This window comes from Triticum dicoccoides, chromosome 3A (assembly GCF_002162155.2).
Source record: "Triticum dicoccoides isolate Atlit2015 ecotype Zavitan chromosome 3A, WEW_v2.0, whole genome shotgun sequence".
NCBI classification, from domain to species: Eukaryota; Viridiplantae; Streptophyta; class Magnoliopsida; order Poales; family Poaceae; genus Triticum; species Triticum dicoccoides.
In genome coordinates, this window is record NC_041384.1 from 479,273,010 (window position 1) to 479,286,777 (window position 13,768).

A 13,768-nucleotide genomic window follows, 5' to 3' on the forward strand; every position below is an offset into this window, starting at 1 on the left:
GCAAAGTTTTGCCTTGCCGGGAAGCAAACGACAGAAAAGCTAAGTTGCCAAAGTTTGAGCAATCAGTTTTTAAATTTTTGAGTTATCTTCCTCGAACGACCCTGCTTTGTATGGAAAACCTGTGTGCGGAGGAACCAACTCGTGGCTAGTTGCGCCCTTACTTTGTTTCGAGTCCGCTCAACAACTTAAGTGTGCTGCATCTAGTCGCGACAAGGTTTCTTGTCGGAAGCAGCGCCGCCAGCAGGCTGCTGACGTTCCGCACTCAGCGCTCGCGGCTCGGGTGCCTGCGCCGACAAGTTCCCTAGAAGCATAGGGTAAAAACATACAAAGGAAAGAATCCAGTAGAGGAAATAACATAGCAATTGATAACAGAAATAAAGTTATATTACAAGATAACTTGTCGCAGCTCTAACAGACTGTTTTCATAACATGATTAGCAGTGACAAGGGAAAAGAAGAAATGGGCGGCCTAGTCTACGCGATCGCCCTCAACCCTCTTGATCTCGCTCACCTTGTCCACAATGGGTGCGACAAGGGCCTTGAGTGCGTCCCGATCGGCGTCTGGCGGCAAGGACTTAAGGACGTTGGTGAAGCTGAGGCCTGGATTGCAGAAGGCCACCTTCATCAGCACCTTCTGGAGAACCCCGGCGCAGATTCTGCGCGACTCGTCGGCCAGTTGCTTTGGGATCCTCTCCCGGAGCCGCTGGAGTGCCGTCGCCACGCCCTTGAAGAACAGACTGAGCTTGGCGCTGGGTTGGAGATTCTCGTCGGAGGGATACCCAAAGTCCTCCATCCCCAGCCGCGCCAGCTCCTCATCGATGACTGCGGCAATATTCACCAGACCCTCGGTCCAGTGCTCCACAGTATCTCTGAATGAGTTCTGGGTAACTGCGATGCTCTCCAGCAGCGCCTTGTCAGCCTTGACCTTCTCCGACAAGGTCTTCTCCCGCTCCTTGGCATCGTCCAGCGTCTGCGTCAGCGTGGCCAGCTTCAACTCCAGGTCTGCATTGGAATCCTTGGCGGCGCTGAGCTCCTTGCCCCTCTCAGCGAGAAGACCTTGCAGCTCACCATGGGCGGCAGCATCCTTCTCACGCTCACGCTTGAGCGCGGCAAGCTCCTCGCCGCTCTTCCCGATGTTGGCCTCCAGCTGCGCCACCTTCTCCTCCAGCTCTTTCTTCGCGGCCTCTGTGGTTGCGGCAGCGTCCTTTGCTTCCTTGAGCGCCCCGCCAAGTGCTTGCTCACACTCGGCGAGCTCCTCCTCGTAGCTGTCGAGGTTGGCCTTCCGCTGCACCAATTCACCTTCTCGCGCGGACTGCTTCTCGGCGGCCAACCTTTGTTCCTCCTCAGCTTCGGCCTTCTCGAGAAGGAAGGCCGTGCGCTCCTCGGCGAGTCGCTCCCGCTCCTGTGCCAGGGATCGGAGAGCTTCTTGATTGTGGCCCCGGAGCTCCTCCGCGCGCTTCTCCATATCAACTCCCGCCTTCGCGACAAGCGCTTCCCGGGAAGCCAGCTTGGCTTGCCGTGCGCGGTAGAGTGACAGCAGCTTCCGCAGCAGCTGCTCCTCCTCAGGCTCGCCACTGCTGCTGCTGGGCGCGTCGACCAACGACAGTCCAGCGGAGGCGAGCACCTCCTCATCGAAAGTTTCCCCCTCGACCGGGGCCCTGGAGCTCGACGCCCAGGATAGCTTGATGAAGATATCGTCGCCGGCCTTCAAGTAGGCGCCGGGCTGGGGCTCCTCGGAGCCCGGCTCCGCAGCAGCGGCAGAGGGATCGGCGGTCGGTGCAGCGCCTGGCGCTCCTGTGGCCTCAGGGTCGTCAGTGCGATCGCCCGACCCCTCGCCGGCTTCTGCGGCGGCAGCCTTGGCGGCCTCCTCGCCGGCGGTCTCATCAGCACCGACCCCTTCTTCGTTGGCGGCGGCGCCGTCAGTGCTGCCATGCGCGCCTTCCTTGCCGGCGCCCTCTGTCTCCATTGGCTCAGCAGCAGATGGGTCTGAAAAACAAAGAAGGGAGAAAAATCAATCAAAAATCCAAGAGAAGAAAATCAGAAGAAGAAGAACCCAAGGGAAAGTTTTTGGACAAGTGAATTACCTGTGCCAAGACCTGCAGTTGCGGTCTCGGCCGCCGCAGGATCGACGGTGCTGTCCCTTGCTGGAGAACTGCCCCTTGCCGGAGAGTTCTCCCTTGCCGGAGAGCGCTTCCTTGCCGGGGACTCCTCCCTTGGCGGCGTAGTTGAAGCAGATGGCACTTCGGGACCAGCTTCCGGGCGCTCCTGATATGGCTACTCTGCTCCTACACAAATCAACAAGCAAGATATCAAGAAAGGAAAAAGCACTCATGCGCGCCTGACAGCAGAAAGCTAACTATGAACTTACACTGGGGGCTGCGCTGGGGGCTGCTTTGAGGAGTGGTTGCCGGGTCCGTCAAGGTGGTCTCGGACCCACCCCCTGCTGACATGGTGGGGTCATCTTCGATGACAATCACCGCGGCCTTGGCCCTCTTCGCCGCTCTCTGGGCCAGCGTCCTGAAAAGAAAGGAATTCAGATTGAAGCAAGTCAGATACAAGATAAAAATAGCAAGATTGAAGAACTACAAGAGCACCAAAGAAACTTACTCTTCTTCCTCCTCGTCGGAGCTGAGCGCGGAAAGATCGAAGTCCGGCTCCCCTCCGGTGCAGCGAGGCGGAGGAGTAGGATCCCTTGCCCGCTTGGCGGGGGCGGTGGCGGTGGCCCGGGAAGATCCCGCTCCAGTTGCCGCTGCTGCGTGAAGCGCTCCCGCGGCAACATTGCTTGCCGCGGTGGAGCGTGTCGCACGGCTCGGCGGCTGTTGACCCGGCTGCCGCCCCACTACGTCCGCGGCCCTGCGAAGACGCCTTCTTGGCGGGGCCGGGGGCTCCGCCTGTGGCAAGCTTTCTGAAGGCTCAGGCTCTTCCTCGCCGGCCTCGCTCGGCTCAGCTTCAGAGCCGGCAGGCTCTTCCTTGCCAATGAACTCCGCGCGCTCGGCGAGGTTTGCCGCCTCTGCCGCCTCCGCCTCCTCCACAGTGAACCCGAACGCGCCCGCGGCAGCTGCGGCCGCAACCTCTTCCGCCCTAGTGGCGATGCGCTGCAGCTCCTCGTCGGTGGTGTCACGGGTGAGGCTCTTCTGCTCGTCAGCGCGGACCAGCACTTCTTCCAAGTTGTCGAAGAACGCTTGCACGACGTCATCCACAGGCTCTTTCCAAGTTGGAACGATTCCGTGTGAATCGCACAACGGCATCATGGCGCGGATCCGGTCAAGCGAAGAATTATTGCACAATGGAACGACGCCCCTCGCCAGTGTGAATGGGTGCTGGGGATCGCGTTTGAACAACTCCAGGAGCATTGCATCCAGCTCCAAGACGGTGAAGTTGTAGTTGAGGACCGGCCGCAGCCTCATGATGTCCGCCGAGTTCTTGAATTCCCAGGCAGGCCTCCCCCTCTCCTGCAGGGGGGCGATGCAGCGGCGGAGGAAATCTGCGCCTACAGCACCTACAGTGAGCCCGGCAAGCCTGAGGCGAAGGATCCTAGTAATGGCGATCTTCAGCCTCTCGTCTTCTGGGGCCATGTTGCTCCAGTCATTGCCGCGCACTATTGGAGCTTGGCGCACGGCGGTGAAGGGCTGCGGATTCTCCTCGACGATCCAGCACCACTCTGCTCTCCACTCCTCCCACTTGCTGCGGAGCTCACCCTCCAAGTACGCCTCCTTCTTGACGACTCTCGAGATCCAGGCGATCCCTCCGGCAAGCGGCTCTCCTCTCTCTACCCGAGGCATGAAGAAGTGGCGGAAAAGGGCAACATTGGGGGGGACTCCGACAAAGTTTTCGCACAAATGTGCGAAAACTGCCATGGTCAGAACGGCGTTGGGGGTGAAATCAAGGAGGCGGAGGCCGTAGGTGTTCATGATATCGCAGAAGAACTCCGAGAAGGGCGGGCAGAGCCCGCAATAGAAGAACGACGCGAAGAATGGGTACCCGTTTGGAGCCAGTTCCGAAGCAGCGGCCGGGAGTACCCTCGTGTGCGGATGCGCCCGCGTCTCCGTCGCCCAAAAGAGGTAGAAGTACTCCCTCAGCTCCTTCGCGCCGAGCTGGGGGAGAAGATCGCCCGCTCCTTCCACAGCGCCGCGAGCCACTGCGCCTCGGCCGACTTCACACCCTTTCCCTTGTCGGCTTTCGGAGACATGGCGGAGGTGGTGGGGGAGGTCGATGGCGTTGGTGATGCTGGTGGCAATGGGAGGCGGAGCGCTGCTCTCTCGGCTTCGAGAAGAAGGGGGGATCGGCGGAGGTTCGTGAAGATGGAGTAGTAGCAACCAGCGAGGGGGAACGAACTGCCCCTGTTTCCTCTGCTTATAAAGAGGGACGGGGCGGACGTTTCGCCCTTCCGAATAAAGAACCACCCACGATCTCTCCCACGACGCCGCATTCAACGCGTGCCGTTAGGGGAGAGCGCGGTGGATACGGAGCGAGATTCGGCATGGCCCAGTCCGCATGTGCCCGTGCCCTGTCTTGGGCCTGGCCCAACAGCGCTCGGCACCGTGTCTGGCCCAGGCCCGGGGGCTCCTGTCGGTGTACTAGAATAGGGGTACCCTAGTACCCCGAACTTGTGCACGGGCAGTTGCAGCACCCCGCGGCAAGGCTTGCCGGGCGAACGCCAAGATCCTCCGTGGTTCCCTTGGAGCCATTCAAGAACAAAGTATTTAAGCTCAGGAGACAAGGCCCCGACAAGAGGAGCTTGCCGGGAAGGCCAACCAAGGCACTCCAAGGAACTTGCCGCGACGCGCCACGCACTCCGGCAAGGCAAGAAGGCCCCGGCAAGAGGAGCTTGCCGGGAAGACCAACCAAGGTACCTCGAGGCCCGGTGAGCGACAAGCTTCCGGACCCGACAAGATAACAGCAGCGGCAAGGTGCTTGCCGCGGTAGACGGCCACTCTGTGCCCACGCTCCAGCGCATCCACCAACGTGTCGCTCTGGGGGCCTCTCCAGGCGCGCGTGGCGGGAGGCTGTGCAGCCAGCGGTGCGTAGTGGCATGCGAAGCTGACAAGATCGCCATCATGGTGAATGGTGGCGCCCCTAATGGTCCTTTTCTGCACTGTTTGGGCGACTGAGACGGGCATTTAATGCCCTTGTCCCCTGCCGTCAGGGTTAGGTAGGGTGCACTGTACAAGTAACTGTACCAACCACCTCACTTTTTACATTTGTACCCTTCTCTGCGTTGCCACCTGTCGGTGACCCCTTTAGCGTATAAAAGGAGGCCCATGCGCAATGTAGAGGAGGTTCGACTGGTTCGACTAGGTTTGACTGGTTCGGAACCCAGAAAAACACTACGCTCTCTCTCTGGAGCAAGAGAAGAAGATAATCAAACAAGCAGCAGCAGGAGTGTTATCTCTCCGGAGAGCTCCGAAGCTGGGTAAACTGCTCGTGTGCTTCGCCTCGATCTGCTCTTCGTGTGATCTCCGCCCCCCGCCGAACCGAAAGGGGCCCGGTCCGCCGGCCCCATAGGTGTTCGTGGATCAGTTTCCCCGACAATCACTGACCAATCAAAAAACTCGACCATATGCCCGCACTAACCGGCACCCATCATATCTAGCCCAAATCTTATGTGGATATGGGGAGACCCAGGTGCGCCACGCGACTGCCACGTCAGATCTGCCCCATGCTGGCTCACTCTGACCCCACATATATTCGCCACCATACACTCCGCTGACCAAGCCCTAGCCACTCCACTCCAGTAGACTCTGTTCCGCCCCAAGCTCTTTCTCGGTGATCTCCAACCCTCTCCGGCATGGCAGGCAGCGGATTTGACCCTGACCACTCCGGACACATTGAATAGGGTGTCAATCCATGTGGGATGGAGGAGACCATGACCATCCGCATAGTCCTCCGCCACTCCCAGGAGGAGTGCACCCGACCGACTTCGGGATCTGGCCAACACAAATCCATTGCGTCGGCACAACGGACGCTCGGATCTGCCGAGGCTGGAGCATTGCGGTCCATTACCCTCACCATCTTCAACTCATCAGCATTTGAGGGCTACAGGGATCAGTGTGCCCACCGTGGGAAGGAGAAGATGATGGTTGCCGAGGCATGTATCGCTGTCATGGCGGAGGTGGTGGATACGGTGACGTGCAATGCCCCGGAGGAGGAAGCCCTATGTGCCTGCATCCTATAGAAGCGGAAGAGGGGTGATACGTCTCCGTCATATCTACTTTTCCAAACACGTTTGCTCTTGTTTTGAACTCTAATTTGGATGATTTTAATGAAACTAACCCGGACTGACATTGTTTTTAGCAGAACTACCATGGTATTGTTTTTTGTGAAAAAATAGAAGTTCTCGGAATTGAATGAAATTTTATAGAGATTTTTTATGGAATACATAAAAAATACTGGAGCGAAGATCCACCGAAAGGGGCCACCTGTTGATCACAAGGAAACAGGGCACGCCCACCCCAAGGCACACCATGCTACCTAGTGGGGCCCATGTGCGCACATCTGACCTAATTCCAACACTATAAATTCCGTTTCCTCGATAAATAGGAGAAGAAATTTTAGCGTGTTTTACTATATGGAGCTGTCTCCACCTCCCGTTATTCATCGAGAGCACTGATCTGGAATCTGTTCAGGGCTCTAGAGAGGAGGATTCCTCGCCATCATCATTACCAACCCTCCTTGATCAACAACTTCATGATGCTCACCACCAGGAGTGAGTAATTCCTTCATAGGCTTGTTGGACGGTGATGGAGTTGGAAGAGAATTGTCATGTAATCCAATCAATTTGTTAGGGCTTGATCCCTAATATCCACTATGTTCTGAGATTGACATTGGTATGACTTTGTTATGCTTAATGCTTGTCACTAGGGCCTGAGTGACATGATTTCTGATCTGAGCTCCTTATGTGTTCATGAATATAAGTGTGGTTTGGATCCTATCTTGCAAGTTGTATGGACCTATTACGTGTTATGATCCGCAAACCCCAAAGTGACAACAATTGGGATTCACTCCGGTGATGACCGTAGTATGAGGAGTCCATGTATTCAATAAGTGCTAATGCTCTGTTCTTGTTCTCTATTAAAACGAGGCCTTAATATCCCTTAGATTTCCTTATGGACCCCGCTGCCATGGGAGGGTACACTACAAAAAAATACACTTCCGTGATGATACGTGTTTGTCACAGTAGGCCATGTTTTTTGTCATGCATGTACATCCATGACAATTTTATGAAAGAATCAATATAGTCATACATGTGCTGTCGTAGAAGTGTTCCATGACATTACCAAAATTATCATCACGGAAGTGTCCACTTCCAATATGATAAATCGCGCGTAATAGAAGTGCTTTCGTCAAGGGTAACCGACACGTGGCATCCACCATAACGGGTCGCCGTTAAGCTATCGGGTTCCGGTTTGGATCCGATAACCCGTTAACAACCCCGACCAATCGGGATTTTCCACATGTAAAGTTCTGAATGGCCAAAGGAACCACGTGTCGGCTCACCGTTGGGACAAAATGTCATCCACTCATTGGACATAAGGAGCCTATGATACGTCGACACGTGGCACGGCGCAACAGAGGCCCATTTTGATGAAAAGGCCGGCCCGTTTGACTTGCTCAAAAGGTAGCGGTCCGGCCCATGAAAAGCCTGTTAACGGCCTGTTCACATATAGCCCATTTACAGCCCACTAAGTCATGACCCATTATAGCCTATCCAAATTAGGCCTAGTAGCATCATCTGGGCCATCCAATATGATTTCATCCCATTGTAACATCTGGCTCATGTATGGCCCATGATGTCTTTTGGCCCATATGAGGCCCTTCGTAACTCTTAGCCCATGGTGAAACTGGCCTGTAATGAACAGTGTATCGCTTTATATCCACTAACAACCCATTACTCCATCGACCGTTTCCAGCCTGTGTTAACTTTCAGCCTTCTAAGGGCCCATTTATTCTTGGCCTCATTTCCAGAATTCGATTACTTACGGTTCGTTACTGGCCTCTTCCGCTTGTGGGCCAAATTCAGCCCGTGATTACAGTCGGCATGTTTGTGGCCCGTTATCCCATTGGGATGTTTTCATAGCGTCATCAAATACAGCCTATTAATGGCCCATTATGGTCGGGCCATAAAACAGACGATTTCCACTCTAGCCTGTTTACGACCCATTTTGTGGTCCGTTCTAGGCCCACGAATAGTACGACCCATGTTTGGCAAATCCGATTATACGGCCTGTAGAAGGCCCATGGATCCTACGGCCCGTGGAGGGCCATGGTCACTACAACAAGTAGCGGGACCATGGTCACAACAGCCGTGTGTTGCCATGGTTATTGTGGCCTAGTTATAAAAGTAGGTTATGGTGGCCACTAGAAAAACGCGGAAAATGAACTACAGTGACTACAAGCAAAGAACTAAACAAGACAATGAGGAAATAAATAAGCAAGCAACTAATGCTAGGCTATTACGGCTATTACACATATTACATCCATTGGGCATCAAAGTTTGCCACCAGTGCAAATATAGGGAACAAAGCAGCATATTACATACACTGGCCATCTAAATTAGCCACAGTGCAAATAAACGCGACAACAAAACAAGTCCATAACTGAAACAACTTCAGAACAACTCAAGAAATGTTATCCTGGGTATCCACCATGCTGGCAATAAGCTTAGAAATCTTACTAGCTTTGTCATGCTTGGCGCTAAAATCCTCCAACGCTTGTTGTTGCACCACAAAGTATGCATCTGAATGCTCCAGGGACTTCCCCAGTCCTTCCGCTTCTTGTCACAGCACAACTGATCGATGTCTTTCAGCTTGTAGTTGAGACTCAAGAAACTGAACTGATTCAGACAGTGAGTTTGAATAGCTTGTGCAAGCGGTAGTGGCCAATAACTCGAACACTAAACCAAGACAGGACTTTGGGGTTTTCTCACTGTCTTCAAGATAGTTTTCCTTAGCTATTTTATCAGCTTTGTTGGAGACCAACAAGGATGTTTCACTATCCTTGACCTTATCTACATTACTTCATTTACCTTTGCTTAATAAGGCACTCTTCCCCAGTATTCTATCAATATTCTAAAAGAAGAAACAAGCTGACACATAACAGGTTTAGCATGTACTAGTATATGAAACTCATTTCGGTGAACCAGTTCATTAGTAAGGTGGACATGATTAAACTACCAAGTCTTCTATTACCAAGTAGTACATAGTAAAAGCATCAAACAAACATATATCTATGTCCTATGGTCATTGCATTGTCTTGCCAAATCAAAATAGAGACATGGTTCAAATCATATCAGTTCAACACAAAGCAACACTGAAAGAATACAAAGCGTGGGAAACAACACGGCACAACAAGATTTCAGATGGGTACCACGGGTCTACATGTACAACAACACTATTGGCTATGTTATGATGCTAGTAATGTGCATGATATGAGAAGTCAACTATATACACAATTGACATTGAAATAAACAGAGCTATTTATAAGAGCAAACATGTTAAACAAACATGCATAAACATACCTGTTGTGCCATTGGACTTTCGATTGGATCCTTCAATTTCAAAATACGTTTGTATGAGTAAATATAGTGACACAAGAGCAAAGCAGTATGCACGATAGCAATGGAATCTTAAATGAGAACAGTTGTTCTTCATGTTTAAGCACTTGTTCTACATGAACGGAGTACAGTAAGACGCAAGAATTTAGTACTTAAAAATAGAAAATGAGCTCATATACCTTACCACATTCTTGGTTCGGGACCAGTACAGACCAAGGCGTTCCCAGTCATCATCCAGTAAATGTGTCTCAGGAGAACGTAAGGGAATTTGACGAGTTCCTTTGCCAGTGAAGTACATTTTCTTCAGGTAATTCCGATACTGCAACCAAGCATTCTTGAAGATAGAAGAGGTATTAGCACAGGTTACCTCATCCCGAGTTTCCAAATCGGTCATGTCGGTGTCAAAACCGGCGAATCTCGGGTAGGGGGTCCCGAACTGTGCGTCTAAGGCGGATGGTAATAGGAGGCAGGGGACACGATGATTTACCCAGGTTCAGGCCCTCCTGATGGAGGTAAAACCCTACGTCCTGCTTGATTTATTCTTGATGATATGAGTAGTACAAGAGTTGATCTACCACGAGATCGAAGAGGCTAAACCCTAGAAGCTAGCCTATGGTATGATTGTATGTTGTTCTACGGACTAAAACCCTCCGGTTTATATAGACACCGGAGGGGGCTAGGGTTACACAAGGTCGGTTACAAAGGAGGAGATATCAATATCCGTATTGCCTAGCTTGCCTTCCACGCCATGTAGAGTCCCATCCGGACATGGGACGAAGTCTTCAATCTTGTATCTTCATAATCCAATAGTCCGGCTGTCCGGAGACCCCCTAATCCTGGACTCCCTCAGTAGCCCCTGAACCAGGCTTCAATGACGACGAGTCCAGCGCGCAGTTATTGTCTTCGGCATTGCAAGGCGGGTTCCTCCTCCAAATACACCACGGAAGAATTTGAATACAAGGATAGTGTCCGACCCTTAAAAATAAGTTCCACATACCACCGTAGAGAGAATAATATTTCCAAAAATCTAATCTGCTGACAAGTTTTGGCAGCACGACATCACACCATGGCCCGGTAATTATTCGAACCGTTTTTCTTTAACCAGCCCCGCACATAATGCGAGGCGGTTTCTTGACACGTCTTGTCAAAGCAGAGATCGTGTTCCCCTTATTACAGGATTCTCATCAATACGGACGTGGGTAACCCAACCGTGCCATCAATTACGGCGTTTGAGGGATAAGCGAGTTTTACCAGGCTAGTGGGGGCGCATAGTTTCGTCCGTCCTTATAAAGGGATAAGGTTTTACCTTTTTCTACCCACGCCTTCCTCCTCCTTTCTCATCCATTCTCGCGCACTCGAGCTCCAATGCCCAAGTCGGCATCCTTCTCCTCAACCTTGTTCAAACATGTCCGGAGTGGGAGGCAAGTGGATGGCCTCCTCCGTCACGGAGGGGCACATCAAAAAGCTACGCGGAGCCGGATACTTAGCCGCGGATATCGCGCACCGGCTGCCAGGCGCGGGCAGGTCATCCCTACCCCAGAACCTAATGAGAGGGTGGTCTTCCTCCCCCACTTTGTCCGCGGACTGGGGTTTCCCCTCCATCCATTTGTCCGCAGCCACATGTTCTATTATGGGTTGGACTTTCATGATCTGGCCCCAAATTTCATCCTCAACATCTCGGTGTTCATCGTCGTGTGTGAGGCTTTCCTCCGCATCCGGCCCCACTGAAGGAAATAGGCCCTAGAGGCAATAATAAAGTTATTATTTATTTCCTTATATCATGATAAATGTTTATTATTCATGCTAGAATTGTATTAACCGGAAACATAACACATGTGTGAATACATAGACAAACAGAGTGTCACTAGTATGCCTCTACTTGACTAGCTCGTTAATCGAAGATGGTTATGTTTCCTAACCATGAACAAAAGAGTTGTTATTTGATTAACGAGATCACATCATTAGAAGAATGATGTGATTGACATGACCCATTCAATTAGCTTAGCACCCGATCGTTTAGTATGTTGCTATTGCTTTCTTCATGACTTATACATGTTCCTATGACTATGAGATTATGCAACTCCCGTTTTCCGGAGGAACACTTTCTGTGCTACCAAACATCACAACGTAACCGGGTGATTATAAAGGAGCTCTACAGGTGTCTCCAAAGGTACATGTTGGGTTGGCGTATTTCGAGATTAGGATTTGTCACTCCGATTCTCGGAGAGGTATCTCTGGGCCCTCTCGGTAATGCACATCACATAAGCCTTGCAAGCATTGCAACTAATGAGTTATTTGCAAGATGATGTATTATGAAACGAGTAAAGAGACTTGCCGGTAACGAGATTGAACTAGGTATTGAGATACCGATGATCGAATCTCGGGCAAGTAACATACCGATGACAAAGGGAACAACGTATGTTGTTATGCGGTCTGACCGATAAAGATCTTCGTAGAATATGTGGGAGCCAATATGAGCATCCAGGTTCCGCTATTGGTTATTGACCGGAGACATGTCTCGGTCATGTCTACATAATTCTCGAACCCGTAGGGTCCGCACGCTTAAGGTTTCGATGACAGTTATATTATGAGTTTATGAGTTTTGATGTACCGAAGGAGTTCGGAGTCCTGGATGAGATCGGGACATGACGAGGAGTCTTGAAATGGTCGAGACATAAAGATCGATATATTGGACGACTATATTCGGACATCGGAAAGGTTTCGAGTGGTTCGGGTATTTTCAGGAGTACCGGGGAGTTACGGGAATACGGGGGAAGAAGTATATGGGCCTTATTGGGCTTTAGGGGAGAGGGAGAGGCAGGCCGCGCGCCCCCCAAGGCCTGGTACGAATTGGACTAGGGGGAGGGGCTGTGCCCCCTCCTTCCTTCTCTTCCCTCTTCCCCTTCCTTGTCTCCTACTCCTACTACATGGAAGGACTCCTAGTTGGACTAGGAAAAGGGCAACCCTACTCCCGGTGGGAGTAGGACTCCCCTAGGGCGCACCATAGAGAGGGCCGGCCCTCCCCTCCTCCACTCCTTTATATACGGGGGTAGGGGGCACCCCATAGACACAAGTTGATCTCTAAGATCGTTCTCTTAACCGTGTGTGGTGCCCCCTTCCACCATAGTCCTTGATAATATTGTAGTGGTGCTTAGGCGAAGCCCTGCAACAGTTGAACATCAAGATCGTCACCACGCCGTCGTGCTGACGGAACTCTTCCCCGACACTTTGATGGATCAGAGTCCGGGGATCGTCATCGAGCTGAATGTGTGCTAGAACTCGGAGGTTCCGTAGTTTCGGTTCTTGATCGGTCGGGCCGTGAAGACGTACGACTACATCAACCGCGTTGTCATAACGCTTCCGCTATCGGTCTATGAGGGTACGTAGATTACACTCTCCCCTCTCGTTGCTATGCATCACCATGATCTTGTGTGTGCGTAGGAAATTTTTTGAAATTACTACTTTCCCCAACAGTGGCATCCGAGCCTAGGTTTTATGTGTTGATGTTGTGCACGAGTAGAACACAAGTGAGTTGTGGGCGATATAAGTCATACTGCTTACCAGCATGTCATACTTTGGTTCGGGGGTATTGTTGGATGAAGCGGCCCGGACCGACATTACGCGTACGCTTACGCGAGACTGGTTCTACCGACGTGCTTTGCACACAGGTGGCTGGCGGGTGTTAGTTTCTCCAACTTTAGTTGAACCAAGTGTGGCTACCCCCGGTCCTTGCGAAGGTTAAAATAGCACCAACTTGACAAACTATCGTTGTGGTTTTGATGCGTAGGTAAGATTGGTTCTTGCTTAAGCCCGTAGCAGCCACGTAAAACTTGCAACAACAAAGTAGAGGACGTCTAACTTGCTTTTGCAGGGCATGTTGTGATGTGATATGGTCAAGACATGATGCTAAATTTTATTGTATGAGATGATCATGTTTTTGAAACCGAGTTATCGGCAACTGGCAGGAGCCATATGGTTGTCGCTTTATTGTATGCAATGCAATCGCACTGTAATGCTTTACTTTATCACTAAGCGGTAGCGATAGTCGTGGAAGCATAAGATTGGCGAGACGACAACGATGCTACGATGGTGATCAAGGTGTCGCGCCGGTGATGATGGTGATCATGACGATGCTTCGGAGATGGAGATCACAAGCACAAGATGATGATGGCCATATCATGTCACTTATATTGATTGCATGTGATTTTTATCTTTT